The sequence below is a fragment of the Symphodus melops genome (genome assembly GCF_947650265.1).
Source record: "Symphodus melops genome assembly, contig: scaffold_86, whole genome shotgun sequence".
NCBI lineage: Eukaryota > Metazoa > Chordata > Actinopteri > Labriformes > Labridae > Symphodus > Symphodus melops.
In genome coordinates this window covers 18,084-45,523 of record NW_027636752.1, presented here as the reverse complement: position 1 = coordinate 45,523, position 27,440 = coordinate 18,084, and positions in this window count along the sequence as shown.

Here is a 27,440-nt window from a genome sequence, read left to right as displayed (position 1 = left end):
GGAGTGCGTGTGGCCCTCTGGGCCTTAGGTGAGGTCTCCTGAGGAGCAGGGGGGAGGGGGGTGTCCTCTCCCATCACCGGGGACCAGTCTCCCCGGGCAGGCTCCGTCATGGTGGCCACGGAGGTCACCATAGTCGGGCGCTGAGGGACAATGTCCGCCCTCACGACCATGACGTTGTCCCGAGGAGGGGTCACGGTGAGGGGGACGGGGGGGATGATGAGGGTGGGGGGCACGCACTCTGTTTGAGTCGCTGTTGGTGCAGGTGAGGGTGTTTGTGTGACTGGAGCTGTGAGTGTGGGTGTCTGTGTGTGTGTGGTTGGTAGTGTGGGTGTGTGTGTGGGTGCTTGTGTGAGTGTGGGTGTGTGTATGGGTGCTTGTGTGAGTGTGGGTGTGTGTGTGTCTGTGGTCTGTGGGACCCCAGCCACTAACAGAGCCTCTGTCTGCTTTAATGTGTCCTCCTCCAGGCGGCGACCCAGGTTTCTGCGGGCCCAGGATGAAGCCACCTCAAAGGGCCTCCGCCAGTGGTGTGCAGACATGTGGGTGAGTTTCCCCACCTCCTGCTCCATGACCCCCTGATAGTGGTCTCTAAGAATCAGGACCGTGGTGAAGGCCCAATTCTTAGCGTTCCCCTCTATCAGTGCCTGCGTGTGAGGAGTGGGGGCCGCTGGCTTGATGTTGTCAGCCAGCGACTGTCCCATTTTGGCGATGGCAGAGGGAGGTTCGTCCGCTGACACGTTTTTCAGGTGGTGGACAGTTTTGATGATGGTGTGTATCACACGCACCTTCCCAACAAAGTCGGGGTCGTCCGACCGTTCCTCCTCGCCACGCTGTTGTTGATTGTTCCTATTCGTGTTGTTGTACGTGTTCCTGTTGTTGTACGTGTTCCTGTTGTTGTACGTGTTTCTGTTGTTGTATGTGTTTCTGTTGTCGTACGTGTTCCTGTTGTTGTACATGTTTCTGTTGTTGTACGTGTTTCTGTTGTTGTATGTATTTCTGTTGCTGTTCACGTACTTGTTGTTGTACTGTGTTCTCGTGAACTGCTTGTGTTTATTTGTGTTGTTTGTTCTAGGTCCGTAAGGAGCCCGGGTTTCCAAAAATTGTGGCTTGTAGCCTTGGTCAAAGGTTTGGCGAAAGCCTTCGCCACGCCTGCCACGGGTAACAGAGGCGTAGGAGGGCCTCTGTCCCGGGCCAGAGCGTGAGCGGCCGTACGGGGGAGAGTGACGTCTGCTGCGGCTGTAAGCCCAGGCTCGCACCTCTCCGCGGTGGTCAAGCCGGCCACGGCGGTAGCGAACCTCGGTCCAGCCAGCGTCCTCAGGGTTAGGGTTAGGGTTAGGGTTAGGGTTAGGGTTAGGGTTGGGGTTGGGGTTAGGGTTAGGGTTAGGGTTAGGGTTAGGGTTAGGGTTAGGGTTAGGGTTAGGGTTAGGGGTTAGGGTTAGGGTTAGGGTTAGGGTTAGGGTTAGGGTTAGGGTTAGGTTAGGGTTAGGGGTTAGGGTTAGGGTTAGGGTTAGGGTTAGGGTTAGGGTTAGGGTTAGGGTTAGGGTTGGGGTTTGGGATCGGGTTAGGGTTAGGGTTAGGGTTAGGGGTTAAGGGTTAGGGTTAGGGTTAGGGATAGGGGAAGGGTTAGGGTTAGGGATAGGGGAAGGGTTAGGGTTAGGGTTAGGGGAAGGGTTAGGGTTAGGGTTAGGGTTAGGGTTAGGGTTAGGGTTAGGGTTAGGGTTAGGGTTAGGGTTAGGGTTAGGGTTAGGGTTAGGGTTAGGGATAGGGGAAGGGTTAGGGTTAGGGTTAGGGATAGGGGAAGGGTTAGGGTTAGGGTTAGGGATAGGGGAAGGGTTAGGGTTAGGGTTAGGGATAGGGGAAGGGTTAGGGTTAGGGATAGGGGAAGGGGATAGGGGACCCGATCCAGTGCGCTGGCCATCACAGCTCCCCAGAGAGACCATGCCCTACCTCTCATTGAGGCCTTGTGGGTGTCTCGTGCCCAGCCTCATGATCCAGAGGCGTTCAGACCTCCGCCTCTGGGCCACGCTCCATCTGGGGTTGGCCTCGAGAACAGAGACTCGGACAGAGTCCCACCCGTGGAGGACATAGTGTCCCACCACCAGCCTCTGAGTCTCCTTTTTCCTCAAAATATTATGTCTGTGCTGAGTGAACCTCACCAGGATTGTGTTTCCTGTCTCCCCAACATACTTTGCCCCACAGGTGGCACAGGTAACCAGGTAAACACAATTCCTGGTGAGAGGGCTTCCCCGCAGCTGACACTGAAAAATTGTTTTGGTTTGGGAGTTTTGCAGCCATGTTTGGTGCTTAAAAAATTGCCCGTGACCTCTGGGTGCAGAGGTCAACAAAGGCGACAGTTTTGCCTTCACTAGATAGGACTGGAGGTTCCTATTCTTTCTGTAGGCTGCAATGATCCTCCTCTCCTGCAGCACCTGTGTGTCTGCCATAAAGGAGGTAAAATGACTCCTAACTACCCTCACAAGTCTCACAGTTGACGGGGAAAATGTAGTGACAAAGGGGAGGATTGGAGAGGTCTGTGTTGGCCTTTTCTCCAGAAAAGTCTTGAGACTTTTCCTTAAAAAGGAGCGAGGGTACCCTCTAGTGGCCAGAGCTGAGAACAGCGTTTTTGTGGCCTGCTTAAAATCCCCTTTGTCACTACAAATCCTATGAAACCTCAGGAGCTGAGATTTCACCAGCCCAGCAAAGGTGTGCTTGGGATGGTGGCTGGTTCTAAAGAGCAGAGCGTGAGTGTCTGTCTCCTTAAAAAATACCCTCACATCCAGCCTGCCTGTTTCACTGAACCCCGCTCCCTTGTAGGTGGTGGTGTCCAGGAAGTCGACCGAGGTGTAGCTGGTGGTGGATTTGAGGGTGATGGACCTGTTGTGGGTGTTCAGGGTCTGTAAAAAGATTTTGAACTCCTCCTCAGAGTGGGACCAGACACCCCAGATATCATCAAGATACCTGAGGTAGTGGAGGGGTTTCTTTTGGCAGGAGGCCAGGGCTGATGTCTCCCACCCAGCCATGAAAATGTTGGCGTAAGCCGGGGCAAATTTCTTCCCCATGGCTGTGCCTTTGATTTGGAGGAAATACTCTGAATTAAAAACAAAATCATTCCGGGTCAAATTAATTTCTAACAATTGAATTAGTTCCTTATCTGGTCTCTTTTTGTCCTTAAATTTGTAAAACGTGTTTTTGACAGCCTGTATGCCCTCCTGTGTGTCAATGTTAGTATACAGGCTGTCAATGTCAATAGTAAATAGCATGGCGTTTTGCGGGATTTGAAGGCTCCTAATAATGTCCACGAAATGATATGTGTCCTTAATGTAGCTGTCATGTTTGATCGACAGGGGGTTCAGGAAGAAGTCAATATACTCCGCCGTGTTGTATGTGTCACTGCTGCAGTCCGACACAATAGGCCTGCCTGGAGGGATTTCGTGCGGCCTACTCCATTTCGCAGGATCCTTGTGAATTTTAGGGAGCATATAGAACAGCCTGGGCCTGGGTTCAGGTGTGCCCATAAGGTAAGTCTTTTGTTTGAAGTTAATAAATTTTTTAATGTAAAGATTGTCTATAATTTTTTCTATTAATTTAATTGTGTCCGGATAAATAGGTTTCTCTAATTTAGAATAATATTTTTTATCGTTAAGCTGTCTATACCCCTCCCACAGATACTGTTCCCTGTCCATAATGACCACCACACTGCCCTTATCAGCTGGCTTGATAACAATATTTTTGTTATTTTTCAGCTCCTCCAGAGCAGCCACCTCCTCAGGGCTGAGGTTTGGCTCATTGTGGCTGAGTCTGAAGTGCTGATCAAAATGACTGACATCAGCTGTGATGAGGGCAGTGAGCTCTGGCGGTAGTGTGCCAGCAGGGGGCGTCCATGTGGAGGATGGGGTGAATTTAGGGGGCTCTGTTTGTTGTTTATGTTGGAAGTGTGAAGCTAATTTTAATTGTCTGTGATATTGCTGTAAGTCAAATCTACTTTTTTCTATGAGGTTCTTATTGCTGCCCTTTGTGGGAATAAAATTTAGTCCCCTGTTAAGCAGGGTCAATTGTGGGGTTGTGGGTTCGAATTTTTTGGCCAGAACTAAAACATTTTTAGTCCCCTCCTGTGCGTGCAGGCTTCTGGGGATTTCTAGTTTAAGTGCTGGCCCCAATGCTGCAGCATGAGACCAGCAGTGTCCTTCGTCCAGTGGATTTTGTCCTCCACTGTTTTAAAGGAGCTGTTGGGGAGTTTGGGGATGTGTCTCTGATTTTTCTGGATGTACTCATTCAGGCGGAGGAGGGCATCCATCTCCGAGACAGGCAGGGCCCCAGAATAATTAATTAAGGGCACCCAAATCTCCGCCTGAGGAAATTTGTTGGTGGCAGCCCTCACTGCCGCCTGCATCTGTTTAATTGTTGTCTGCTGAATGTTTTGGCCTCTATTGTTTAGGCCGAAGGACAGGATCACCTTCTCCACCGTGGCGGAGACGATGGTCCTGGAGAGGATGGCCTCAGCGTGTCTGAAGGTGGCCCCTGGGAAGCTGTCGATCTGCAGCCCCTCGATGTCGCAGGGTGGGATCCTGGCGACGTTCGAGTCTCCCATGATAAGCCACTTTTTCGTCACACTGAGGTTCCAGTCCTTCATTTTGTTTCTTGTGTTTATGTGTCTGCTTGGTCTACATGTCGGTGTCTGTGGAGTGCTGTCTGTGTGTGTTTGTGTTTGTGTTTTTTTAGGTGGTGCTGTTTGTTCAGGAGCCGCTGCTTTTGGCCCCAAACTCAGCTTTTTCTGGACAGCTGACCTCAGTCTGCCCGAAGGTGGCACGAGGGCAGGACTCGGACTGATGTCTTCGTCCAAGCCCTCGAACACACAGGGGTTTGGTGGTCTGTCGACCCTGGCTGGAGTGCGTGTGGCCCTCTGGGCCTTAGGTGAGGTCTCCTGAGGAGCAGGGGGGAGGGGGGTGTCCTCTCCCATCACCGGGGACCAGTCTCCCCGGGCAGGCTCCGTCATGGTGGCCACGGAGGTCACCATAGTCGGGCGCTGAGGGACAATGTCCGCCCTCACGACCATGACGTTGTCCCGAGGAGGGGTCACGGTGAGGGGGACGGGGGGGATGATGAGGGTGGGGGGCACGCACTCTGTTTGAGTCGCCATTGGTGCAGGTGAGGGTGTTTGTGTGACTGGAGCTGTGAGTGTGGGTGTCTGTGTGTGTGTGGTTGGAAGTGTGGGTGTGTGTGTGGTTGGTAGTGTGGGTGTGTGTGTGGGTGCTTGTGTGAGTGTGGGTGTGTGTGTGTCTGTGGTCTGTGGGACCCCAGCCACTAACAGAGCCTCTGTCTGCTTCAATGTGTCCTCCTCCAGGCGGCGACCCAGGTTTCTGCGGGCCCAGGATGAAGCCACCTCAAAGGGCCTCCGCCAGTGGTGTGCAGACATGTGGGTGAGTTTCCCCACCTCCTGCTCCATGACCCCCTGATAGTGGTCTCTAAGAATCAGGACCGTGGTGAAGGCCCAATTCTTAGCGTTCCCCTCTATCAGTGCCTGCGTGTGAGGAGTGGGGGCCGCTGGCTTGATGTTGTCAGCCAGCGACTGTCCCATTTTGGCGATGGCAGAGGGAGGTTCGTCCGCCGACACGTTTTTCAGGTGGTGGACAGTTTTAATGATGGTGTGTATCACACGCACCTTCCCAACAAAGTCGGGGTCGTCCGACCGTTCCTCCTCGCCACGCTGTTGTTGATTGTTCCTATTCGTGTTGTTGTACGTGTTCCTGTTGTTGTATGTGTTCCTGTTGCTGTATGTGTTCCTGTTGTCGTACGTGTTCCTGTTGTTGTATGTGTTTCTGTTGTTGTATGTGTTTCTGTTGTTGTACGTGTTTCTGTTGTTGTATGCATTTCTGTTGCTGTTCACGTACTTGTTGTTGTACTGTGTCTTCGTGAACTGCTTGTGTTTATTTGTGTTGTTTGTTCTAGGTCCGTAAGGAGCCCGGTTTTCCAAAAATTGTGGCTTGTAGCCTTGGTTAAAGGTTTGGCGAAAGCCTTCGCCACGCCTGCCACGGGTAACAGAGGCGTAGGAGGGCCCCTGTCCCGGGCCAGAGCGTGAGCGGCCGTACGGGGGAGAGTGACGTCTGCTGCGGCTGTAAGCCCAGGCTCGCACCTCTCCGCGGTGGTCAAGCCGGCCACGGCGGTAGCGAACCTCGGTCCAGCCAGCGTCCTCACTGTATCCCCTCATGTTTTAACAGGTAAGTGTTAGGTTAAATCTATATATTTTTGTTTTTTTTGGTCTTTTTTGTTTTTTTTGAAAATAAAATGAAAATAAAATAAAACCACAATTTGGGTTGTAAAATAAAAGAGTTGTGGAAAAGATAAACTAAATAACAGGCTTGTTGCAACGTTTAGGGTTAGGGTTAGGGTTAGGGTTAGGGTTAGGGTTAGGGTTAGGGTTAGGGTTTAGGGTTAGGGTTAGGGTTAGGGTTAGGGTTAGGGTTAGGGTTAGGGTTAGGGGTTAGGGTTAGGGTTAGGGTTAGGGTTAGGGTTAGGGTTAGGGTTAGGGGAAAGAATGGGCAAGAGGTTTGAACCACCAGGTGGCTCCCGCACTTGCAAATGCACGGTCCATGAACCCACCTAGGTTACCCTGCAACCCCATTGTCCATCGAGGTCCCATTTGTGACCGCGTTTCCACTTCCGAGGTCCGTTTTTGAACTCTCTGTGGGATTGGGTGAGCGTGTGTTTGTGTTGACCTCTATTTTGAGGTCCTGTGTGAGGTGGAGACCTCTATTTTGAGGTCCTGTGTGAGGTGGAGACCTCTATTTTGAGGTTATGTGTGAGGTGGAGGCCTCTATTTTGAGGACCTATGTGAGGTGGAGACCTCTATTTTGAGGTCATGTGTGAGGTGGAGACCTCTATTTTGAGGTTATGTGTGAGGTGGAGGCCTCTGTTTTGAGGTTATGTGTGAGGTGGAGACCTCTATTTTGAGGTCATGTGTGAGGTGGAGACCTCTATTTTGAGGATCTATGTGAGGTGGAGACCTCTATTTTGAGGTTATGTATGAGGTGGAGGCCTCTATTTTGAGGTTATGTGTGAGGTGGAGGCCTCTATTTTGAGGATCTATGTGAGGTGGAGACCTCTATTTTGAGGTTATGTGTGAGGTGGAGGCCTCTATTTTGAGGACCTATGTGAGGTAGGAGACCTCTATTTTGAGGTTATGTGTGAGGTGGAGGCCTCTATTTTGAGGACCTATGTGAGATGGAGACCTCTATTTTGAGGTTATGTGTGAGGTGGAGGCCTCTATTTTGAGGACCTATGTGAGGTGGAGGCCTCTATTTTGAGGACCTATGTGAGGTAGGAGACCTCTATTTTGAGGTTATGTGTGAGGTGGAGGCCTCTATTTTGAGGACCTATGTGAGGCGGAGACCTCTATTTTGAGGTTATGTGTGAGATGGAGACCTCTATTTTGAGGTTATGTATGAGGTGGAGGCCTCTATTTTGAGGACCTATGTGAGGTGGAGGCCTCTATTTTGAGGACCTATGTGAGGTGGAGACCTCTATTTTGAGGTTATGTGTGAGGTGGAGGCCTCTATTTTGAGGACCTATGTGAGGTGGAGACCTCTATTTTGAGGTTATGTGTGAGGTGGAGGCCTCTATTTTGAGGACCTATGTGAGGTGGAGACCTCTATTTTGAGGTTATGTGTGAGGTGGAGGCCTCTATTTTGAGGACCTATGTGAGGTGGAGACCTCTATTTTGAGGTCACGTGTGAGGCGGAGACCTCTATTTTGAGGTTATGTGTGAGGTGGAGACCTCTATTTTGAGGTTATGTGTGAGGTGGAGGCCTCTATTTTGAGGACCTGTGAGGTGGAGACCTCTATTTTGAGGTCATGTGTGAGGCGGAGACCTCTATTTTGAGGTTATGTGTGAGTTGGAGGCCTCTATTTTGAGGTCCTGTTCTATTATCGAGTCTGGTTGCAACGTTTCGGTACGGATTGGTACCTTCTTCAGGCAAGACTCGATTCATTATTTGTTTCGTGGAAGGAACGTGTGACTGTATATATATGTGTATTTTTGTTTTTAAGGGTATTCTCTGATTAAATATTTTTTTCGTGGAAGGAAAGTGTGACTGTATATATGTATATTTGTTTTTTAGGGGTATTCTCTGATTTGGATTAAAGTTTCGTGTCAAATTGGAGTCCCAGTTTCGTGTGTCTGGTTTGGTCTGAGAGGGACTGAGCAGTGGCCTGTGTGAGCCGTATTTATACTCTCTGCTGCAGCAGTGGGGAGGGGCCAGATCAAAGCCCCCAGCAGTCAGGCAGATTTTTTTCTGCTCCGTGTTCACGTCACGAAAGAGTGGCGGAGTCTGTGCAGGCCACAGGCCTACTTTTCGAATTTCGAGTGCTTTGTGCACTTGGTAAACCCTGTGAATTGATAGAGAAATGTATTATTTATTTTTTGAGGTAAGTATTGGAGTTATGTAATTTATTTATGTGTGAGGTAAGTATATATGTTATTTATTAATGAGATAAGTATGTGTTTATGTAAATTATTCGTGTGAGGTAAGTATGTGTGTGTATATATGTTTTTTTAAGGACTTGTTTATGTTTCAGGGTGCCAATTAATTGTATTGATTGAATGAGACCCAAGGGTTAAGTTTTAGGGTCAAAGGTCAGAGGAAGGTGTCCTTAAAAATTAATTTTGGTCCTAATAAAGTCCCCCCGGTTCGGTTTAGGCACTTTAAGGGACTAATTGAGGGGCCCGACGGTTAGGTTTAGGGCCAGAGGTTAGGGTTAGGGTTAGGTTTAGGGCCAGGTTTAGGCATTTTCAAGAGACCAGAGACTAATTGAGGGGCCAAAGGTTAGGTTTAGGGCCAGAGGTTAGGGTTAGGGTTAGGGTCAGGGCCAGGTTTAGGCATTTTCAAGAGACTAGAGACTAATTGGGGGGCCAAAGGTTAGGTTTAGGGCCAGAGGTTAGGGTTAGGGTTAGGGCCAGTTTTAGGCATTTTCAAGACACCAGAGACTAATTCAGGAGCCAAAGGTTAGGTTTAGGGCCAGGGGTTCGGAGACGGTGTCCTTAATAGAGTCCACAAGGTTCGGTTTAGGCACGGATGAGAAACGAGACACGTAAGGTCCCCAGTGTGTGAGGGGCCGCAGGGGCCCAGGTGAGCAGGCACAGGCTTGTTAGGGGAAAGAATGGGCAAGAGGTTTGAACCACCAGGTGGCTCCCGCACTTGCAAATGCACGGTCCATGAACCCACCTAGGTTACCCTGCAACCCCATTGTCCATCGAGGTCCCATTTGTGACCGCGTTTCCACTTCCGAGGTCCGTTTTTGAACTCTCTGTGGGATTGGGTGAGCGTGTGTTTGTGTTGACCTCTATTTTGAGGTCCTGTGTGAGGTGGAGACCTCTATTTTGAGGTCCTGTGTGAGGTGGAGACCTCTATTTTGAGGTTATGTGTGAGGTGGAGGCCTCTATTTTGAGGACCTATGTGAGGTGGAGACCTCTATTTTGAGGTCATGTGTGAGGTGGAGACCTCTATTTTGAGGTTATGTGTGAGGTGGAGGCCTCTGTTTTGAGGTTATGTGTGAGGTGGAGACCTCTATTTTGAGGTCATGTGTGAGGTGGAGACCTCTATTTTGAGGATCTATGTGAGGTGGAGACCTCTATTTTGAGGTTATGTATGAGGTGGAGGCCTCTATTTTGAGGTTATGTGTGAGGTGGAGGCCTCTATTTTGAGGATCTATGTGAGGTGGAGACCTCTATTTTGAGGTTATGTGTGAGGTGGAGGCCTCTATTTTGAGGACCTATGTGAGGTAGGAGACCTCTATTTTGAGGTTATGTGTGAGGTGGAGGCCTCTATTTTGAGGACCTATGTGAGATGGAGACCTCTATTTTGAGGTTATGTGTGAGGTGGAGGCCTCTATTTTGAGGACCTATGTGAGGTGGAGGCCTCTATTTTGAGGACCTATGTGAGGTAGGAGACCTCTATTTTGAGGTTATGTGTGAGGTGGAGGCCTCTATTTTGAGGACCTATGTGAGGCGGAGACCTCTATTTTGAGGTTATGTGTGAGATGGAGACCTCTATTTTGAGGTTATGTATGAGGTGGAGGCCTCTATTTTGAGGACCTATGTGAGGTGGAGGCCTCTATTTTGAGGACCTATGTGAGGTGGAGACCTCTATTTTGAGGTTATGTGTGAGGTGGAGGCCTCTATTTTGAGGACCTATGTGAGGTGGAGACCTCTATTTTGAGGTTATGTGTGAGGTGGAGGCCTCTATTTTGAGGACCTATGTGAGGTGGAGACCTCTATTTTGAGGTTATGTGTGAGGTGGAGGCCTCTATTTTGAGGACCTATGTGAGGTGGAGACCTCTATTTTGAGGTCACGTGTGAGGCGGAGACCTCTATTTTGAGGTTATGTGTGAGGTGGAGACCTCTATTTTGAGGTTATGTGTGAGGTGGAGGCCTCTATTTTGAGGACCTGTGAGGTGGAGACCTCTATTTTGAGGTCATGTGTGAGGCGGAGACCTCTATTTTGAGGTTATGTGTGAGTTGGAGGCCTCTATTTTGAGGTCCTGTTCTATTATCGAGTCTGGTTGCAACGTTTCGGTACGGATTGGTACCTTCTTCAGGCAAGACTCGATTCATTATTTGTTTCGTGGAAGGAACGTGTGACTGTATATATATGTGTATTTTTGTTTTTAAGGGTATTCTCTGATTAAATATTTTTTTCGTGGAAGGAAAGTGTGACTGTATATATGTATATTTGTTTTTTAGGGGTATTCTCTGATTTGGATTAAAGTTTCGTGTCAAATTGGAGTCCCAGTTTCGTGTGTCTGGTTTGGTCTGAGAGGGACTGAGCAGTGGCCTGTGTGAGCCGTATTTATACTCTCTGCTGCAGCAGTGGGGAGGGGCCAGATCAAAGCCCCCAGCAGTCAGGCAGATTTTTTTCTGCTCCGTGTTCACGTCACGAAAGAGTGGCGGAGTCTGTGCAGGCCACAGGCCTACTTTTCGAATTTCGAGTGCTTTGTGCACTTGGTAAACCCTGTGAATTGATAGAGAAATGTATTATTTATTTTTTGAGGTAAGTATTGGAGTTATGTAATTTATTTATGTGTGAGGTAAGTATATATGTTATTTATTAATGAGATAAGTATGTGTTTATGTAAATTATTCGTGTGAGGTAAGTATGTGTGTGTATATATGTTTTTTTAAGGACTTGTTTATGTTTCAGGGTGCCAATTAATTGTATTGATTGAATGAGACCCAAGGGTTAAGTTTTAGGGTCAAAGGTCAGAGGAAGGTGTCCTTAAAAATTAATTTTGGTCCTAATAAAGTCCCCCCGGTTCGGTTTAGGCACTTTAAGGGACTAATTGAGGGGCCCGACGGTTAGGTTTAGGGCCAGAGGTTAGGGTTAGGGTTAGGTTTAGGGCCAGGTTTAGGCATTTTCAAGAGACCAGAGACTAATTGAGGGGCCAAAGGTTAGGTTTAGGGCCAGAGGTTAGGGTTAGGGTTAGGGTCAGGGCCAGGTTTAGGCATTTTCAAGAGACTAGAGACTAATTGGGGGGCCAAAGGTTAGGTTTAGGGCCAGAGGTTAGGGTTAGGGTTAGGGCCAGTTTTAGGCATTTTCAAGACACCAGAGACTAATTCAGGAGCCAAAGGTTAGGTTTAGGGCCAGGGGTTCGGAGACGGTGTCCTTAATAGAGTCCACAAGGTTCGGTTTAGGCACGGATGAGAAACGAGACACGTAAGGTCCCCAGTGTGTGAGGGGCCGCAGGGGCCCAGGTGAGCAGGCACAGGCTTGTTAGGGGAAAGAATGGGCAAGAGGTTTGAACCACCAGGTGGCTCCCGCACTTGCAAATGCACGGTCCATGAACCCACCTAGGTTACCCTGCAACCCCATTGTCCATCGAGGTCCCATTTGTGACCGCGTTTCCACTTCCGAGGTCCGTTTTTGAACTCTCTGTGGGATTGGGTGAGCGTGTGTTTGTGTTGACCTCTATTTTGAGGTCCTGTGTGAGGTGGAGACCTCTATTTTGAGGTCCTGTGTGAGGTGGAGACCTCTATTTTGAGGTTATGTGTGAGGTGGAGGCCTCTATTTTGAGGACCTATGTGAGGTGGAGACCTCTATTTTGAGGTCATGTGTGAGGTGGAGACCTCTATTTTGAGGTTATGTGTGAGGTGGAGGCCTCTGTTTTGAGGTTATGTGTGAGGTGGAGACCTCTATTTTGAGGTCATGTGTGAGGTGGAGACCTCTATTTTGAGGATCTATGTGAGGTGGAGACCTCTATTTTGAGGTTATGTATGAGGTGGAGGCCTCTATTTTGAGGTTATGTGTGAGGGTTAGGGTTAGGGTTAGGGTTAGGGTTAGGGTTAGGGTTAGGGTTAGGGTTAGGGTTAGGGTTAGGGTTGGGGTTTGGGATCGGGTTAGGGTTAGGGTTAGGGTTGGGGTTTGGGATCGGGTTAGGGTTAGGGTTAGGGATAGGGGAAGGGTTAGGGTTAGGGTTAGGGATAGGGGAAGGGTTAGGGTTAGGGTTAGGGATAGGGGAAGGGTTAAGGTTAGGGTTAGGGGTTAGGGGAAGGGTTAAGGTTAGGGTTAGGGGTTAGGGGTTAGGGTTAGGGGAAGGGTTAGGGTTAGGGATAGGGGAAGGGTTAAGGTTAGGGTTAGGGGTTAGGGTTAGGGATAGGGGACCCGATCCAGTGCGCTGGCCATCACAGCTCCCCAGAGAGACCATGCCCTACTTCTCATTGAGGCCGTGGGGATGTCGCGTGCCCAGTCCCAAAATCCAGAGACGTTCAGCCCTCCGCCTCTGGGCCACGCTCCATCTGGGGTTGGCCTCAAGGACCGAGACACGGACCGCGTCCCACCCGTGGAGGACATAGTGTCCCACCACCAGCCTCTGAGTTTCCTTCTTCCTCAAAACATTGTGCCGATGCTGAGTGAACCTCACCAGGATTGTGTTTCCCGTCTCCCCCACATACTTTGCCCCACAGGTGGCACAGGTGATCAGGTACACACAATTCCTGGTGAGAGGGCTTCCCCGCAGCTGACACTGAAAAATAGTTTTATTTTGAGAGTTTTGCAGCCATGTTTGGTGCTTAAAAAATTGCCCGTGACCTCTGGGTGCAGAGGTCAACAAAGGCGACAGTTTTGCCTTCACTAAATAGGACTGCAGGTTCCTATTTTTCCTAAAGGCTGCGATGATCCTCCTCTCCTGCAGCACATTTGTGTCTGCCATAAAGGAGGTGAAATGACCCCTAATGACCCTCACAAGCTTCACAGTTGACGGTGAAAATGTAGTGACAAAGGGGAGAACAGGAGAGGTCTGTACCGGCCTTTTCTCCTGAAAAGTTTTAAAACTTTTCCTTAAAAAGGAGCGAGAGTACCCTCTTGTGGCCAGAGCCGAGAATAGCACTTTCGTGGCCTGTTTAAAATCCCCTTTGTCACTACAGATCCTGTGAAATCTCAGGAGCTGAGATTTCACCAGCCCAGCAAAGGTGTGCTTGGGATGGTGGCTGGTTCTAAAGAGCAGAGCGTGAGTGTCTGTCTCTTTAAAGAACACCCTCACATCCAGCCTGCCTGTCTCCCTGAACCCCGCTCCTTTGTAGGTGGTGGTGTCCAGGAAGTCGACCGAGGTGTAGCTGGTGGTGGATTTGAGGGTGATGGACTGGTTGTGGGTGTTCAGGGTCTGTAAAAAAACTTGGAAATCCTCCTCTGAGTGGGGCCAGACACCCCAGATATCGTCCAGATATCTGAGGTAATGGAGGGGTTTCTTTTGGCAGGAGGCCAGGGCTGATGTCTCCCACTCAGCCATGAAAATGTTGGCGTATGCCGGGGCAAATTTCTTCCCCATGGCCGTGCCCTTAATTTGGAGGAAGAAATCCTCATTAAAAACAAAATCATTCCTAGTCAAATTAATCTCTAATAACTGAATCAATTCTTTGTCTGGCCTCTTTTTGTTTTTGAATTTATAGAATGTGTTTTTGACAGCCTGTATGCCCTCCTGTGTGTCAATATTAGTATACAGGCTGTCAATGTCAATAGTAAATAACATGGCGTCATGTGGGATGTGGAGGCTCCTAATAATTTCAACGAAATGATATGTGTCTTTAATGTAGCTCTCATGTTTGGTCGACAGGGGGTTCAAGAAGAAGTCGATGTATTCAGCCGTGTTGTAGGTGTCACTGCTGCAGTCCGACACAATAGGCCTGCCTGGAGGGATTTCGTGCGGCCTACTCCATTTCGCAGGATCCTTGTGAATTTTAGGGAGCATATAGAACAGCCTGGGCCTGGGTTCAGGTGTGCCCATCAGGTAAGTCTTTTGTTTGAAGTTAATAAATTTTTTAATGTAAAGATTGTCTATAATTTTTTCTATTAATTTAATTGTGTCCGGATAAATAGGTTTCTCTAATTTAGAATAATATTTTTTATCGTTAAGCTGTCTATACCCCTCCCACAGATACTGTTCCCTGTCCATAATGACCACCACACTGCCCTTATCAGCTGGCTTGATAACAATATTTTTATTATTTTTCAGCTCCTCCAGAGCAGCCACCTCCTCAGGGCTGAGGTTTGGCTCATTGTGGCTGAGTCTGAAGTGCTGATCAAAATGACTGACATCAGCTGTGATGAGGGCAGTGAGCTCTGGCGGTAGTGTGCCAGCAGGGGGCGTCCATGTGGAGGATGGGGTGAATTTAGGGGGCTCTGTTTGTTGTTTATGTTGGAAGTGTGAAGCTAATTTTAATTGTCTGTGATATTGCTGTAAGTCAAATCTACTTTTTTCTATGAGGTTCTTATTGCTGCCCTTTGTGGGAATAAAATTTAGTCCCCTGTTAAGCAGGGTCAATTGTGGGGTTGTGGGTTTGAAATTTTTGGCCAGAATTAAAACATTTTTAGTCCCCTCCTGTGCGTGCAGGCTTCTGGGGATTTCTAGTTTAGGTGCTGGCCCCAGTGCTGCAGCATGAGACCAGCAGTGTCCTTCGTCCAGTGAATTTTGTCCTCCACTGTTTTAAAGGAGCTGTTGGGGAGTTTGGGGATGTGTTTCTGATTTTTTTGTATGTATTCGTTCAGGCGGAGGAGGGCATCCATCTCTGAGACAGGCAGGGCCCCAGAATAATTAATTAAAGGTACCCAAATCTCCGCCTGAGGAAATTTGTTGGTGGCAGCCCTCACTGCCGCCTGCATCTGTTTAATTGTGGTTTGTTGTATGTTTTGACCTCTGTTGTTTAGGCCGAAGGACAGGATCACCTTCTCCACCGTGGTGGAGACGATGGTCCTGGAGAGGATGGCCTCAGCGTGTCTGAAGGTGGCCCCTGGGAAGCTGTCAATCTGCAGCCCCTCGATGTCGCAGGGTGGGATTCTGGCGACGTTCGAGTCTCCCATGACGAGCCATTTCTTCGTCACACTGAGGTTCCAGTCCTTCATTTTGTTTCGTGTGTTTATGTGTCTGCTTGGTCTGCATGTCGGTGTCTGTGGAGTGCTGTCTGTGTGTGTTTGTGTTTGTGTTATTTTAGGGGGTGCTGTTTTCTCAGGAGCCGCTGTTTTTGGCCCCAGACTGAGCTTCTTTTGGACAGCTGACCTCAGTCTGCCCGAAGGTGGAACGAGGGCAGGACTCGGACTGATGTCCTCGTCCATGCCCTCGAACACACAGGGGTTTGGTGGTCTGTCGACCCTGGCTGGAGTGCGTGTGGTCCTCTGGGCCTTAGGTGAGGTCTCCTGAGGAGCAGGGGGGAGGGGGGTGTCCTCTCCCATCACCGGGGACCAGTCTCCCCGGGCAGGCTCCGTCATGGTGGCCACGGAGGTCACCACAGTCGGGCGCTGAGGGACAATGTCCGCCCTCACGACCATGACGTTGTCCCGAGGAGGGGTCACGGTGAGGGGGACGGGGGGGATGATGAGGGTGGGGGGCACGCACTCTGTTTGAGTCGCTGTTGGTGCAGGTGAGGGTGTTTGTGTGACTGGAGCTGTGAGTGTGGGTGTGTGTGTGGTTGGAAGTGTGGGTGTGTGTGTGGTTGCTTGTGTGAGTGTGGGTGTGTGTGTGGTTGGTAGTGTGGGTGTGTGTGTGGGTGCTTGTGTGAGTGTGGGTGTGTGTGTGTCTGTGGTCTGTGGGACCCCAGCCACTAACAGAGCCTCTGTCTGCTTTAATGTGTCCTCCTCCAGGCGGCGACCCAGGTTTCTGCGGGCCCAGGATGAAGCCACCTCAAAGGGCCTCCGCCAGTGGTGTGCAGACATGTGGGTGAGTTTCCCCACCTCCTGCTCCATGACCCCCTGATAGTGGTCTCTAAGAATCAGGACCGTGGTGAAGGCCCAATTCTTAGCGTTCCCCTCTATCAGTGCCTGCGTGTGAGGAGTGGGGGCCGCTGGCTTGATGTTGTCAGCCAGCGACTGTCCCATTTTGGCGATGGCAGAGGGAGGTTCGTCCGCCGACACGTTTTTCAGGTGGTGGACAGTTTTAATGATGGTGTGTATCACACGCACCTTCCCAACAAAGTCGGGGTCGTCCGACCGTTCCTCCTCGCCACGCTGTTGTTGATTGTTCCTATTCGTGTTGTTGTACGTGTTCCTGTTGTTGTATGTGTTCCTGTTGCTGTATGTGTTCCTGTTGTCGTACGTGTTTCTGTTGTCGTACGTGTTCCTGTTGTTGTATGTATTTCTGTTGTTGTATGTGTTTCTGTTGCTGTACGTGTTTCTGTTGTTGTATGTGTTTCTGTTGCTGTTCACGTACTTGTTGTTGTACTGTGTTCTCGTGAACTGCTTGTGTTTATTTGTGTTGTTTGTTCTAGGTCCGTAAGGAGCCCGGGTTTCCAAAAATTGTGGCTTGTAGCCTTGGTCAAAGGTTTGGCGAAAGCCTTCGCCACGCCTGCCACGGGTAACAGAGGCGTAGGAGGGCCTCTGTCCCGGGCCAGAGCGTGAGCGGCCGTACGGGGGAGAGTGACGTCTGCTGCGGCTGTAAGCCCAGGCTCGCACCTCTCCGCGGTGGTCAAGCCGGCCACGGCGGTAGCGAACCTCGGTCCAGCCAGCGTCCTCACTATATCCCCTCATGTTTAAACAGGTAAGTGTTAGGTTAAATCTATATATTTTTGTTTTTTTTGGTCTTTTTTTGTTTTTTTTGAAAATAAAATGAAAATAAAATAAAACCACAATTTGGGTTGTAAAATAAAAGAGTTGTGAAAAAGATAAACTAAATAACAGGCTTTGTTGCAACGTTTCGACCCGAATCTGGGTCTTCTTCAGGCAGCCTGTTTAAAACAAAACAAAATAAAAGCTATTTCTCCTATATTCTCTAACTGACGTGTGTGTGTGTCTGCTCCTAGTGAGACGTCTGCTCTGGTCGAAGGGCGAAGAGAGAGTGAGGAGAGACGTGTGTATCTCCCCTCAGCACCTCTGCTCAGGCCCCTCCCTCGCAGAGACACACAGTGAGAGAGTTAGGCTTTAGTATTTTTCGAATTTGAATTTGAATTTGAGCCAATAGGAGAGCAGGATTTTTAGGAATTGTTTTTTGTGGTTATATTTATTATATTTCATTAAAATTTTAATTGAAATTAATTTTTGACTATGTGTTGTTTGTTTTGGTGTGCTTTTTTCAAATTTTGGTGTTTGCATTAAATCAGTTTATTTAGTTTTTATAGATAGGAGGTAAGTATTAGGTCTTTAGGGTGTGTATTAATATTTCTTTTTCAGGTAAGGTAAGTATAGATAATGATGTATATTTTTAATAATGTTTCCTTTTCAGGTACGGTAAGTATTATGTTTTGTTATTTTTATTATATTATTATTTACATTAGGTGGAAATTTGAGGGTCAGGCACGTCTCGTACGTGAGAGCTGGAGGCACGGGCGTGTTAGGGTTGGGGTTTGGGATCGGGTTAGGGTTAGGGTTAGGGTTGGGGTTTGGGATCGGGTTAGGGTTAGGGTTAGGGATAGGGGAAGGGTTAGGGTTAGGGTTAGGGATAGGGGAAGGGTTAGGGTTAGGGTTAGGGATAGGGGAAGGGTTAAGGTTAGGGTTAGGGGTTAGGGGAAGGGTTAAGGTTAGGGTTAGGGGTTAGGGGTTAGGGTTAGGGGAAGGGTTAGGGTTAGGGATAGGGGAAGGGTTAAGGTTAGGGTTAGGGGTTAGGGTTAGGGATAGGGGACCCGATCCAGTGCGCTGGCCATCACAGCTCCCCAGAGAGACCATGCCCTACTTCTCATTGAGGCCGTGGGGATGTCGCGTGCCCAGTCCCAAAATCCAGAGACGTTCAGCCCTCCGCCTCTGGGCCACGCTCCATCTGGGGTTGGCCTCAAGGACCGAGACACGGACCGCGTCCCACCCGTGGAGGACATAGTGTCCCACCACCAGCCTCTGAGTTTCCTTCTTCCTCAAAACATTGTGCCGATGCTGAGTGAACCTCACCAGGATTGTGTTTCCCGTCTCCCCCACATACTTTGCCCCACAGGTGGCACAGGTGATCAGGTACACACAATTCCTGGTGAGAGGGCTTCCCCGCAGCTGACACTGAAAAATAGTTTTATTTTGAGAGTTTTGCAGCCATGTTTGGTGCTTAAAAAATTGCCCGTGACCTCTGGGTGCAGAGGTCAACAAAGGCGACAGTTTTGCCTTCACTAAATAGGACTGCAGGTTCCTATTTTTCCTAAAGGCTGCGATGATCCTCCTCTCCTGCAGCACATTTGTGTCTGCCATAAAGGAGGTGAAATGACCCCTAATGACCCTCACAAGCTTCACAGTTGACGGTGAAAATGTAGTGACAAAGGGGAGAACAGGAGAGGTCTGTACCGGCCTTTTCTCCTGAAAAGTTTTAAAACTTTTCCTTAAAAAGGAGCGAGAGTACCCTCTTGTGGCCAGAGCCGAGAATAGCACTTTCGTGGCCTGTTTAAAATCCCCTTTGTCACTACAGATCCTGTGAAATCTCAGGAGCTGAGATTTCACCAGCCCAGCAAAGGTGTGCTTGGGATGGTGGCTGGTTCTAAAGAGCAGAGCGTGAGTGTCTGTCTCTTTAAAGAACACCCTCACATCCAGCCTGCCTGTCTCCCTGAACCCCGCTCCTTTGTAGGTGGTGGTGTCCAGGAAGTCGACCGAGGTGTAGCTGGTGGTGGATTTGAGGGTGATGGACTGGTTGTGGGTGTTCAGGGTCTGTAAAAAAACTTGGAAATCCTCCTCTGAGTGGGGCCAGACACCCCAGATATCGTCCAGATATCTGAGGTAATGGAGGGGTTTCTTTTGGCAGGAGGCCAGGGCTGATGTCTCCCACTCAGCCATGAAAATGTTGGCGTATGCCGGGGCAAATTTCTTCCCCATGGCCGTGCCCTTAATTTGGAGGAAGAAATCCTCATTAAAAACAAAATCATTCCTAGTCAAATTAATCTCTAATAACTGAATCAATTCTTTGTCTGGCCTCTTTTTGTTTTTGAATTTATAGAATGTGTTTTTGACAGCCTGTATGCCCTCCTGTGTGTCAATATTAGTATACAGGCTGTCAATGTCAATAGTAAATAACATGGCGTCATGTGGGATGTGGAGGCTCCTAATAATTTCAACGAAATGATATGTGTCTTTAATGTAGCTCTCATGTTTGGTCGACAGGGGGTTCAAGAAGAAGTCGATGTATTCAGCCGTGTTGTAGGTGTCACTGCTGCAGTCCGACACAATAGGCCTGCCTGGAGGGATTTCGTGCGGCCTACTCCATTTCGCAGGATCCTTGTGAATTTTAGGGAGCATATAGAACAGCCTGGGCCTGGGTTCAGGTGTGCCCATCAGGTAAGTCTTTTGTTTGAAGTTAATAAATTTTTTAATGTAAAGATTGTCTATAATTTTTTCTATTAATTTAATTGTGTCCGGATAAATAGGTTTCTCTAATTTAGAATAATATTTTTTATCGTTAAGCTGTCTATACCCCTCCCACAGATACTGTTCCCTGTCCATAATGACCACCACACTGCCCTTATCAGCTGGCTTGATAACAATATTTTTATTATTTTTCAGCTCCTCCAGAGCAGCCACCTCCTCAGGGCTGAGGTTTGGCTCATTGTGGCTGAGTCTGAAGTGCTGATCAAAATGACTGACATCAGCTGTGATGAGGGCAGTGAGCTCTGGCGGTAGTGTGCCAGCAGGGGGCGTCCATGTGGAGGATGGGGTGAATTTAGGGGGCTCTGTTTGTTGTTTATGTTGGAAGTGTGAAGCTAATTTTAATTGTCTGTGATATTGCTGTAAGTCAAATCTACTTTTTTCTATGAGGTTCTTATTGCTGCCCTTTGTGGGAATAAAATTTAGTCCCCTGTTAAGCAGGGTCAATTGTGGGGTTGTGGGTTTGAAATTTTTGGCCAGAATTAAAACATTTTTAGTCCCCTCCTGTGCGTGCAGGCTTCTGGGGATTTCTAGTTTAGGTGCTGGCCCCAGTGCTGCAGCATGAGACCAGCAGTGTCCTTCGTCCAGTGAATTTTGTCCTCCACTGTTTTAAAGGAGCTGTTGGGGAGTTTGGGGATGTGTTTCTGATTTTTTTGTATGTATTCGTTCAGGCGGAGGAGGGCATCCATCTCTGAGACAGGCAGGGCCCCAGAATAATTAATTAAAGGTACCCAAATCTCCGCCTGAGGAAATTTGTTGGTGGCAGCCCTCACTGCCGCCTGCATCTGTTTAATTGTGGTTTGTTGTATGTTTTGACCTCTGTTGTTTAGGCCGAAGGACAGGATCACCTTCTCCACCGTGGTGGAGACGATGGTCCTGGAGAGGATGGCCTCAGCGTGTCTGAAGGTGGCCCCTGGGAAGCTGTCAATCTGCAGCCCCTCGATGTCGCAGGGTGGGATTCTGGCGACGTTCGAGTCTCCCATGACGAGCCATTTCTTCGTCACACTGAGGTTCCAGTCCTTCATTTTGTTTCGTGTGTTTATGTGTCTGCTTGGTCTGCATGTCGGTGTCTGTGGAGTGCTGTCTGTGTGTGTTTGTGTTTGTGTTATTTTAGGGGGTGCTGTTTTCTCAGGAGCCGCTGTTTTTGGCCCCAGACTGAGCTTCTTTTGGACAGCTGACCTCAGTCTGCCCGAAGGTGGAACGAGGGCAGGACTCGGACTGATGTCCTCGTCCATGCCCTCGAACACACAGGGGTTTGGTGGTCTGTCGACCCTGGCTGGAGTGCGTGTGGTCCTCTGGGCCTTAGGTGAGGTCTCCTGAGGAGCAGGGGGGAGGGGGGTGTCCTCTCCCATCACCGGGGACCAGTCTCCCCGGGCAGGCTCCGTCATGGTGGCCACGGAGGTCACCACAGTCGGGCGCTGAGGGACAATGTCCGCCCTCACGACCATGACGTTGTCCCGAGGAGGGGTCACGGTGAGGGGGACGGGGGGGATGATGAGGGTGGGGGGCACGCACTCTGTTTGAGTCGCTGTTGGTGCAGGTGAGGGTGTTTGTGTGACTGGAGCTGTGAGTGTGGGTGTGTGTGTGGTTGGAAGTGTGGGTGTGTGTGTGGTTGCTTGTGTGAGTGTGGGTGTGTGTGTGGTTGGTAGTGTGGGTGTGTGTGTGGGTGCTTGTGTGAGTGTGGGTGTGTGTGTGTCTGTGGTCTGTGGGACCCCAGCCACTAACAGAGCCTCTGTCTGCTTTAATGTGTCCTCCTCCAGGCGGCGACCCAGGTTTCTGCGGGCCCAGGATGAAGCCACCTCAAAGGGCCTCCGCCAGTGGTGTGCAGACATGTGGGTGAGTTTCCCCACCTCCTGCTCCATGACCCCCTGATAGTGGTCTCTAAGAATCAGGACCGTGGTGAAGGCCCAATTCTTAGCGTTCCCCTCTATCAGTGCCTGCGTGTGAGGAGTGGGGGCCGCTGGCTTGATGTTGTCAGCCAGCGACTGTCCCATTTTGGCGATGGCAGAGGGAGGTTCGTCCGCCGACACGTTTTTCAGGTGGTGGACAGTTTTAATGATGGTGTGTATCACACGCACCTTCCCAACAAAGTCGGGGTCGTCCGACCGTTCCTCCTCGCCACGCTGTTGTTGATTGTTCCTATTCGTGTTGTTGTACGTGTTCCTGTTGTTGTATGTGTTCCTGTTGCTGTATGTGTTCCTGTTGTCGTACGTGTTTCTGTTGTCGTACGTGTTCCTGTTGTTGTATGTATTTCTGTTGTTGTATGTGTTTCTGTTGCTGTACGTGTTTCTGTTGTTGTATGTGTTTCTGTTGCTGTTCACGTACTTGTTGTTGTACTGTGTTCTCGTGAACTGCTTGTGTTTATTTGTGTTGTTTGTTCTAGGTCCGTAAGGAGCCCGGGTTTCCAAAAATTGTGGCTTGTAGCCTTGGTCAAAGGTTTGGCGAAAGCCTTCGCCACGCCTGCCACGGGTAACAGAGGCGTAGGAGGGCCTCTGTCCCGGGCCAGAGCGTGAGCGGCCGTACGGGGGAGAGTGACGTCTGCTGCGGCTGTAAGCCCAGGCTCGCACCTCTCCGCGGTGGTCAAGCCGGCCACGGCGGTAGCGAACCTCGGTCCAGCCAGCGTCCTCACTATATCCCCTCATGTTTAAACAGGTAAGTGTTAGGTTAAATCTATATATTTTTGTTTTTTTTGGTCTTTTTTTGTTTTTTTTGAAAATAAAATGAAAATAAAATAAAACCACAATTTGGGTTGTAAAATAAAAGAGTTGTGAAAAAGATAAACTAAATAACAGGCTTTGTTGCAACGTTTCGACCCGAATCTGGGTCTTCTTCAGGCAGCCTGTTTAAAACAAAACAAAATAAAAGCTATTTCTCCTATATTCTCTAACTGACGTGTGTGTGTGTCTGCTCCTAGTGAGACGTCTGCTCTGGTCGAAGGGCGAAGAGAGAGTGAGGAGAGACGTGTGTATCTCCCCTCAGCACCTCTGCTCAGGCCCCTCCCTCGCAGAGACACACAGTGAGAGAGTTAGGCTTTAGTATTTTTCGAATTTGAATTTGAATTTGAGCCAATAGGAGAGCAGGATTTTTAGGAATTGTTTTTTGTGGTTATATTTATTATATTTCATTAAAATTTTAATTGAAATTAATTTTTGACTATGTGTTGTTTGTTTTGGTGTGCTTTTTTCAAATTTTGGTGTTTGCATTAAATCAGTTTATTTAGTTTTTATAGATAGGAGGTAAGTATTAGGTCTTTAGGGTGTGTATTAATATTTCTTTTTCAGGTAAGGTAAGTATAGATAATGATGTATATTTTTAATAATGTTTCCTTTTCAGGTACGGTAAGTATTATGTTTTGTTATTTTTATTATATTATTATTTACATTAGGTGGAAATTTGAGGGTCAGGCACGTCTCGTACGTGAGAGCTGGAGGCACGGGCGTGTTAGGGTTGGGGTTTGGGATCGGGTTAGGGTTAGGGTTAGGGTTGGGGTTTGGGATCGGGTTAGGGTTAGGGTTAGGGATAGGGGAAGGGTTAGGGTTAGGGTTAGGGATAGGGGAAGGGTTAGGGTTAGGGTTAGGGATAGGGGAAGGGTTAAGGTTAGGGTTAGGGGTTAGGGGAAGGGTTAAGGTTAGGGTTAGGGGTTAGGGGTTAGGGTTAGGGGAAGGGTTAGGGTTAGGGATAGGGGAAGGGTTAAGGTTAGGGTTAGGGGTTAGGGTTAGGGATAGGGGACCCGATCCAGTGCGCTGGCCATCACAGCTCCCCAGAGAGACCATGCCCTACTTCTCATTGAGGCCGTGGGGATGTCGCGTGCCCAGTCCCAAAATCCAGAGACGTTCAGCCCTCCGCCTCTGGGCCACGCTCCATCTGGGGTTGGCCTCAAGGACCGAGACACGGACCGCGTCCCACCCGTGGAGGACATAGTGTCCCACCACCAGCCTCTGAGTTTCCTTCTTCCTCAAAACATTGTGCCGATGCTGAGTGAACCTCACCAGGATTGTGTTTCCCGTCTCCCCCACATACTTTGCCCCACAGGTGGCACAGGTGATCAGGTACACACAATTCCTGGTGAGAGGGCTTCCCCGCAGCTGACACTGAAAAATAGTTTTATTTTGAGAGTTTTGCAGCCATGTTTGGTGCTTAAAAAATTGCCCGTGACCTCTGGGTGCAGAGGTCAACAAAGGCGACAGTTTTGCCTTCACTAAATAGGACTGCAGGTTCCTATTTTTCCTAAAGGCTGCGATGATCCTCCTCTCCTGCAGCACATTTGTGTCTGCCATAAAGGAGGTGAAATGACCCCTAATGACCCTCACAAGCTTCACAGTTGACGGTGAAAATGTAGTGACAAAGGGGAGAACAGGAGAGGTCTGTACCGGCCTTTTCTCCTGAAAAGTTTTAAAACTTTTCCTTAAAAAGGAGCGAGAGTACCCTCTTGTGGCCAGAGCCGAGAATAGCACTTTCGTGGCCTGTTTAAAATCCCCTTTGTCACTACAGATCCTGTGAAATCTCAGGAGCTGAGATTTCACCAGCCCAGCAAAGGTGTGCTTGGGATGGTGGCTGGTTCTAAAGAGCAGAGCGTGAGTGTCTGTCTCTTTAAAGAACACCCTCACATCCAGCCTGCCTGTCTCCCTGAACCCCGCTCCTTTGTAGGTGGTGGTGTCCAGGAAGTCGACCGAGGTGTAGCTGGTGGTGGATTTGAGGGTGATGGACTGGTTGTGGGTGTTCAGGGTCTGTAAAAAAACTTGGAAATCCTCCTCTGAGTGGGGCCAGACACCCCAGATATCGTCCAGATATCTGAGGTAATGGAGGGGTTTCTTTTGGCAGGAGGCCAGGGCTGATGTCTCCCACTCAGCCATGAAAATGTTGGCGTATGCCGGGGCAAATTTCTTCCCCATGGCCGTGCCCTTAATTTGGAGGAAGAAATCCTCATTAAAAACAAAATCATTCCTAGTCAAATTAATCTCTAATAACTGAATCAATTCTTTGTCTGGCCTCTTTTTGTTTTTGAATTTATAGAATGTGTTTTTGACAGCCTGTATGCCCTCCTGTGTGTCAATATTAGTATACAGGCTGTCAATGTCAATAGTAAATAACATGGCGTCATGTGGGATGTGGAGGCTCCTAATAATTTCAACGAAATGATATGTGTCTTTAATGTAGCTCTCATGTTTGGTCGACAGGGGGTTCAAGAAGAAGTCGATGTATTCAGCCGTGTTGTAGGTGTCACTGCTGCAGTCCGACACAATAGGCCTGCCTGGAGGGATTTCGTGCGGCCTACTCCATTTCGCAGGATCCTTGTGAATTTTAGGGAGCATATAGAACAGCCTGGGCCTGGGTTCAGGTGTGCCCATCAGGTAAGTCTTTTGTTTGAAGTTAATAAATTTTTTAATGTAAAGATTGTCTATAATTTTTTCTATTAATTTAATTGTGTCCGGATAAATAGGTTTCTCTAATTTAGAATAATATTTTTTATCGTTAAGCTGTCTATACCCCTCCCACAGATACTGTTCCCTGTCCATAATGACCACCACACTGCCCTTATCAGCTGGCTTGATAACAATATTTTTATTATTTTTCAGCTCCTCCAGAGCAGCCACCTCCTCAGGGCTGAGGTTTGGCTCATTGTGGCTGAGTCTGAAGTGCTGATCAAAATGACTGACATCAGCTGTGATGAGGGCAGTGAGCTCTGGCGGTAGTGTGCCAGCAGGGGGCGTCCATGTGGAGGATGGGGTGAATTTAGGGGGCTCTGTTTGTTGTTTATGTTGGAAGTGTGAAGCTAATTTTAATTGTCTGTGATATTGCTGTAAGTCAAATCTACTTTTTTCTATGAGGTTCTTATTGCTGCCCTTTGTGGGAATAAAATTTAGTCCCCTGTTAAGCAGGGTCAATTGTGGGGTTGTGGGTTTGAAATTTTTGGCCAGAATTAAAACATTTTTAGTCCCCTCCTGTGCGTGCAGGCTTCTGGGGATTTCTAGTTTAGGTGCTGGCCCCAGTGCTGCAGCATGAGACCAGCAGTGTCCTTCGTCCAGTGAATTTTGTCCTCCACTGTTTTAAAGGAGCTGTTGGGGAGTTTGGGGATGTGTTTCTGATTTTTTTGTATGTATTCGTTCAGGCGGAGGAGGGCATCCATCTCTGAGACAGGCAGGGCCCCAGAATAATTAATTAAAGGTACCCAAATCTCCGCCTGAGGAAATTTGTTGGTGGCAGCCCTCACTGCCGCCTGCATCTGTTTAATTGTGGTTTGTTGTATGTTTTGACCTCTGTTGTTTAGGCCGAAGGACAGGATCACCTTCTCCACCGTGGTGGAGACGATGGTCCTGGAGAGGATGGCCTCAGCGTGTCTGAAGGTGGCCCCTGGGAAGCTGTCAATCTGCAGCCCCTCGATGTCGCAGGGTGGGATTCTGGCGACGTTCGAGTCTCCCATGACGAGCCATTTCTTCGTCACACTGAGGTTCCAGTCCTTCATTTTGTTTCGTGTGTTTATGTGTCTGCTTGGTCTGCATGTCGGTGTCTGTGGAGTGCTGTCTGTGTGTGTTTGTGTTTGTGTTATTTTAGGGGGTGCTGTTTTCTCAGGAGCCGCTGTTTTTGGCCCCAGACTGAGCTTCTTTTGGACAGCTGACCTCAGTCTGCCCGAAGGTGGAACGAGGGCAGGACTCGGACTGATGTCCTCGTCCATGCCCTCGAACACACAGGGGTTTGGTGGTCTGTCGACCCTGGCTGGAGTGCGTGTGGTCCTCTGGGCCTTAGGTGAGGTCTCCTGAGGAGCAGGGGGGAGGGGGGTGTCCTCTCCCATCACCGGGGACCAGTCTCCCCGGGCAGGCTCCGTCATGGTGGCCACGGAGGTCACCACAGTCGGGCGCTGAGGGACAATGTCCGCCCTCACGACCATGACGTTGTCCCGAGGAGGGGTCACGGTGAGGGGGACGGGGGGGATGATGAGGGTGGGGGGCACGCACTCTGTTTGAGTCGCTGTTGGTGCAGGTGAGGGTGTTTGTGTGACTGGAGCTGTGAGTGTGGGTGTGTGTGTGGTTGGAAGTGTGGGTGTGTGTGTGGTTGCTTGTGTGAGTGTGGGTGTGTGTGTGGTTGGTAGTGTGGGTGTGTGTGTGGGTGCTTGTGTGAGTGTGGGTGTGTGTGTGTCTGTGGTCTGTGGGACCCCAGCCACTAACAGAGCCTCTGTCTGCTTTAATGTGTCCTCCTCCAGGCGGCGACCCAGGTTTCTGCGGGCCCAGGATGAAGCCACCTCAAAGGGCCTCCGCCAGTGGTGTGCAGACATGTGGGTGAGTTTCCCCACCTCCTGCTCCATGACCCCCTGATAGTGGTCTCTAAGAATCAGGACCGTGGTGAAGGCCCAATTCTTAGCGTTCCCCTCTATCAGTGCCTGCGTGTGAGGAGTGGGGGCCGCTGGCTTGATGTTGTCAGCCAGCGACTGTCCCATTTTGGCGATGGCAGAGGGAGGTTCGTCCGCCGACACGTTTTTCAGGTGGTGGACAGTTTTAATGATGGTGTGTATCACACGCACCTTCCCAACAAAGTCGGGGTCGTCCGACCGTTCCTCCTCGCCACGCTGTTGTTGATTGTTCCTATTCGTGTTGTTGTACGTGTTCCTGTTGTTGTATGTGTTCCTGTTGCTGTATGTGTTCCTGTTGTCGT